We start from the raw sequence: 6725 nt of genomic DNA on the forward strand, positions 1-6725 counted from the left end.
TAAACCAACCAAAGTTATTTTGTCGTTAAATCGAGTGATGTTAAAAAGAGTTTACACTGTAGTTGTAAAAGTAATGGAACATATCAATAAAACTCCATTCAGTTATTTCACTCCACATGGGATTCACTAGTTTATCGGTGATATTATTCATCGTTCAATACACTTGCCTTTTTTCTCTTGCTAAAAAAAAAAGTAGGAAGTTAGAGGAGAATGACCCCTAAATAAGAAATTGAGCCAATTAAAAAGACAGTAATTTATTGCTTTTTTGGGCACATTAATCATTATGATGATTATCTTAAATAATACTAAGTCAAGCTGAAACGCCTTTTCCTTTCATTTGCTTGTTGGGAATGAATTATTTTTGGAATATGAAAAAAATTGTGGTACAGAGAACAATTAGATTAGCTCCAACGAATAAAGACCGCGGGAGCCTTTATATTCATACCAGTATACATTTACACAAATATATTCTATACTATTATACGAACAATTTCTTGTATTTGTTTGTAATGGATCCAACGATTTCGATGAAATTTACGATGTAGAGTGTTACAGGGGCGAAAAAATGATCTAGCTGGGTATTACATCCGGGGAAATTCATTTTCTTAATGTACTAAAGAGAGTAAAAAATTTTGAATGTTTTGAACAAGAATAATCCAAAATATTGTGGATTCGATACTGCTTTGCCGAGGTTCTATCAATCAGAACTGACTATTGAAGATACTGTCATTAAGGAACGACGAAACGTTCGTAGATTCCAGGAAAAACCCAGGAAAACAATATCGAATCGATGTATGCCGGTCGTAAAAGCTTACAACTTAGATACTGATAATTTTTACTGTAAATTTTTTTGCAATTGTGGCTAGGTTAGAATTGTAAACATTTCTTGAATGTTAAATGACGAGACTACTCTAAAATAAAAAAAATCACTTATACAAACAGCTGGTTACCGGTGGTAGTGTAAAAAGTAACATTTAAAACAAAACCCCGTTAGTTTATGTACCCATCGAAACGTTCCATTACAGGACATCCACCTTTCAACATTCATATACACATATGTATATCAGTCATATTAGTTAATGGCTCTAACAAGTTAATTGATATTGTGCCAAGATTTATATCGTAAAGCGTGGCAAATGCGTTTAGTGGTCAATAATAAAATAAAAAACGAAAGTGCTGTGCAGCAATTACATACGCTAAATAAACTTTAATTAATCGAGTTGAATGCATTTGAGCAAATGAAAAGTTGAACGGCCGCCTCGTGGCATTGGCTATATTTTGTGTCCAAGGTTGCTTGACGCTTTTTTTAAATTTGCGGACACACAGCGTCCACATTGTTTGTTTTTTTATTTTGCTACAGAAAATTGTTGCCCAATTGGATATGGCAAGCAAAATAATTATGTATCTATTAGCATCTACTAACTTTATCTGGGAAAAATATCAAAAACGCCAATTTACTTACCTTATAGCCAATGTTTATTTCGTTTATTAAGACTTCTTCAAAGATTAAGGGCTCAAGAATGGTAAATAATTAAAAAAAAGAGGAAGAGGTAATCACTAAGAATTTGGCCACCAAAATAATCTATTAGTGGTTCTAAATGTTAAGAATTACAGTAAAAGTTTTTTATTCACGGTTTCCATATTCACGTTTTCATTATTCGCGGGTGAAAAAATTGCAATTCAGTTTCTGTATTTGCGGCTAAAAATTTCATTATTCGCGGATGCAATCGGTAAATAGAAAAGAATTAAGTGTCATTTATTAAGGGAGTTGACCGCAATAGACCGCTCGTGCCTACTGTGAATTTTTCCGAAAACATGGATTTCTATTCTAAACTTTGTGATTTAACGCTGCGAGATAAATATCTCATTTTTTGTATGGTAACAGACAAAGGTTCACACTAACTCGGTACGTTTTTGGTTTTCAATAATATGGTCAATAAAACCCTTTACAAGNCCCATGGTGTAGCTACCTACCTGTACGTAGTAGACATGTAACTAAGTAGAACAAAAAGGTAATGGTAGTCAGTATTCTGTCGAAAGCATCAAACATTAGTCATGATTTCGATTTCATTGGATCTCGTTAGCACGCCGTAGACTGTTTAAACGCACAGCATTTTATGAATCACTACAAGCAGTATAATTTGCAGAAAATTGCTACATTTAGTGGAAATATATTACGAAATAATCGCTTAATTTATGTTCGGTTGTTACAAAGTAGGTACAAAGGTCTAGAATAGTTTTACGAGTAGGCATATGATAATTTGTTGGTTTCAGCTATATCAATATATCAATTATATTATTATGATCTCATTCATTACAAAACTTTGTCATCGTTTGTAAATCCTTCAGAAAGGACATGTTTTGATATTCTTGGATCCTGTAAAGATTATCATCATAAATCATGCATAAGAAGTACACTCAAACCGAAGCTTTCATGCTATAGTAGATTTTGACAAGGATAATTGATTTAAAAGTAATAAAGTTAGTAACAATGACACAGCAAGTGCTCAATGACTTTGACATGGTAAGGGGTAGAGGCAATCCTTTTTCTACCTGCAATGATAGGCGATTTTACCTGATGAAGTATTTAATGGGTATGTCAAAAAGCTATTGCTATTATACATAGATATCAATTTGTGACCTATAAGGTTTAGAATTACCGTTGAACACTTATTAAAACTAGGAATTTGAAGCAATAAAAGGAATTAAAGAAACTAATGCAAAAATTTATAACAAAGGAAAAGCCGACGAAATGTATAGTATTAATTCCGAAAGTTGTTAATTTTATTTTCACAGTAAATTTAAGTAAGAAGTAACCTATGTCACAGAAACTGCAAAATACTTACTTGAAACGTACAAAATGTGTTTTCCTTTTCAAGCGGAATGATAAAAATATCTTTTTTATTCCTTGACCTCTTTCGATTTGATACGGCCTTTAAGTAACAGTAAATAAATAACAAACTTTTTATCTAATTTCTATGTTCCTATATTGCAAAAACAGCCGTTTTCTTCTCAGATCTTGGGAAGATGATTATACAGAACGAGATTTGTTGAACGACAGAGGTTTTCATGAAGAGGCAGGTAGATTCATTACAAAGTATATGTCCTTCTGCATGTAGGTGGCCGTTTATATTGTATACGTATTATGCACAATGCGCGTGCCAACAATGCGAAAGATAAATTGACTTGTCCGAAGATTCATTGTGACCAAGAGCTAATTTGCATAATCGTTTCTGCAAAACTGACGCCTGTCATCTTCTTTTTCTAAATTGAAGAGGTCCCTTTGTCACATGCTAATTTATTACAATACTTTTACAGATATATCTACACACTACGGCTTGACCGTCGAAGATCTTCGGACCAATCTAATATTATTATCTACTGCAGAACTTTGAATACCACTTTCGTCTTGGTAGGATTATAAAGAGAAAGAAACGTCAAACCTGTTGTCTTGCATGATAAACAGGTTCTTAAGGATGAAGAATTCGGTTGCAGGTTATCTCATGCGGAAAACTATTTTTATTTTATTCAACAGACGTGTATCTCAGATCATGTAATTTGTAACGAACTTTTGGTTTAAAAAAATCATTTTGGGAAGATCGATGGATTTAATCTTTATTTTAAAAAGTCTGGAATTGATATAGACCTGAACTTAAAACGTATATGTAGGTTATGTAGTTTTTTCCAGGGTGGCGGTCAAATAATTACACAACTATATGTTTTTTGTAATGTTTCGGTATATTTAACCATCTTCAGACTGAAGTTCACAGAGTTTGGGTGTTTCAGGTTCTTTGAAATTGAAATTATGCTGATTTTGTTTGGTTTTGTTTATGTTTTTTTTAAACTATATTGGTGTTCATATATACGTTTATATGTAGGATATTTGAAACAATTAGAAGCTTTCTCCAAATGGTTTCCATAAAAGGGTTATCCAACAACCTTTGCTACCAACCGAGGACATGCAATAAATATTGCCCGATTCTAGAGCTTTTTAGCATACAGTTTTGGTTCTTGCACATTTCTATTCATTTTCAACCTAGGCGTTTAGAGCAATTTACCAAAAGAAGCAGAATCATTGTACAACTTTTAACATTTAAATTATTCCAACGTTCCCATAAAAAGGTGTCTTGCTAAGCACATTTAAGAAAATGATGTCGGCACAAACAATTACACCGAGTGGTGTATACGTACGTCTAATAGTTGGCTAATTATCTCGCCCATCCCAAGAGAGCGGTGAACTGCTATTTTCATCATGCGAATTAGCAGACAATAAAATTTGATTTTCAATTTATTTGATTGCAGTAATTTGACCGTGGCCTCGTTTCTCAATTGCCTTCCATTTGCGAAAATCATACTATAACAACACTTATACTATGTGTGTAAGCTATTTATGAGTGCAATGACAATTTAATGCTTTTTAAACAGATATTTAAAAATACGACGCTATATGTATAGAAACTGAAATACCTTTTAAAGTAATAATTGTTTCTGCCATCGCTAGTATTAATTTGTCTTTATAATTTTTGTTTAGACGTTACAACACTAATGTCGAATGCGTTGAATTAATGTTATATTGATTGTTTAAGCGATGCAGGGTGTTAAGGGAAGGTTGACAAAAGAAAAGCGTCACTATTTTATTAACAATTAACCGAAATTTTTACACGTCAAAGAGAGCATTGATTTCGATTGTTCTCGTATCATTTGATTTGAGAAATTATTAGAAATCAATTACTTATTTGACTTTAAAGTCCCTCATAGGGCACGATTATTACTTGAGGCATTTATTCTATTCAAGTTGTTTAACATAAAGGAAAATTATCATTACTAAATTCCTCTTGTTTATTAGAGTGCTGTAGCTGAACCTGATGATGTTCTCCACAGGATTTCCTTCTTTTACGATTAGACCACTAAAATTAAAATTATGTTGTCTCGTTGTATGGACAACTAGCTCTATTACTAGTAATTCAGAGTGAGCTTACATAATCCAACACCTAATAGGTATTATTTTGACAACACATAAACATGCACTGGATTAAAATCTGACCCCGGAAAAGTCAAATCTAATGCATTACAATAACAACATATCACTAAAGACTGAACTTTTAATGATCATCTTGAAGATTAGGTGGTGTATTTGGTCAGATTACGCTGTGTGACAACAAATATTTAATTTTGAATTGAATTTGAATGCCGAATAATTAATTAAAAATTTTTTGTGCTAGGTAGGTAGTAACCATTTTAAGGTACGAAACTAATATTGGGCGGGTCTATTATATGTATATGTATGTTCTTTCAGTTATGACATTAGGCCATTTATGACCAATAAATTTTAATTTAATGCAAGGTATATCTCTGTTAAAGTCTTATAAACGTTTCAAACCCTTTATTGCCGTAGTAAAGATTTAATAACTAATGTTCGAAGGTGTAGCTACACAATGATGAATTATTGTTGAAAGCAAATAGTCGTTAATGTACTTGACTTGGTTATAGGTTTACCGTAGGTGGCAGTAATTCTGATATTTACAACGAATTCGTAAAGAACGGAACAACTTTTTTATCCTTTGTTGAAACTATTGTAAAATTACGAGATTACAACAACGCAATGAATAAATATGTACCTACTGGCAGGATCTGATTCCACCCCACGGTTAAATGTATTGTACGCACGATTTTGTCTCGATTAATACTCTGCATATCATATAAGGTTTATGTTCAACAGAAGAAACTGCAATTTAAGATAAACACTCAACTGTCATGCTGACAATCAAACAAACAGAAGGACAAACATGACCATGATAAAACTAACTTCGTTCGTGTTGTCTTTTTCTATAGTAACCCAACGATCCCCGGCAAATTCGTCAAAAACGAAATATATGGAATACATATACATTTAAAGGTGTAGAAGCGATCGAAATGTGTTGTTACAGGCGAATGATGAGGATACCGTGGATAGAGGTGGATAGAGAAGGTTAGAAATGAAGAGGTATTAGAAAGAATAGGAGAATAGAGGACTCTATGGAAGTCAATAAGAAATGGGCGAGATAGGTTGGTGTAGGACACCTTCTCAGGCATGAAGGTCTACTCAGAGACTTATTAGAGGCAGATCGAATTATTGTAAATGAAAACAATTATTTTTCCATTTATGCCAAATGCTTTGAATGGAATTTACAAATTTTCCGTTGATTCTCATTGAAGTTCGATAGAAATTTTTCCTACGGGGAAACATGAGTTAAAAGAAGTAGAGGTAGACCTAGATTAGATTACTGTTCGCAAATAGTTAAGGATGTGGGTTATTCTAGTTTTAGGAAAATGCGAAGATTGGCTCCGGATAGGAAAGAATGGAGGTGCGTGTTCAACCAGTCTTAGGACTGACGACCTTATGATGATGATTTTAAAATGCATAGCTGGGTGAATGATGATAGATGTAAAAGCAATGAGAAAATAGAATTGCAAAATATACAGTCAATTATTTCGCAGGTTTCGCAGGATATATATATTGCCTTTATATGAAAATATGGCTAAAAGTATTTGTACGAGTTTTCCTTTTTCCTATAGCATGTCGTATAAACTTAAAATTATTAAATATTAATTGTAAAAATTGATAATATATGAACAAATGTTGTTTTTTTCGGTTCGCACTATCGAATGTCTAATATCGTAGGTATAACGTAGTTGTATGCCTTGTCAAAACGGTAGTTACTCTCCATCCTTTCGTCTTGGTAGGA

Source organism: Agrilus planipennis, unplaced genomic scaffold (genome assembly GCF_000699045.2).
Source record: "Agrilus planipennis isolate EAB-ADULT unplaced genomic scaffold, Apla_2.0 scaffold48, whole genome shotgun sequence".
NCBI lineage: Eukaryota > Metazoa > Arthropoda > Insecta > Coleoptera > Buprestidae > Agrilus > Agrilus planipennis.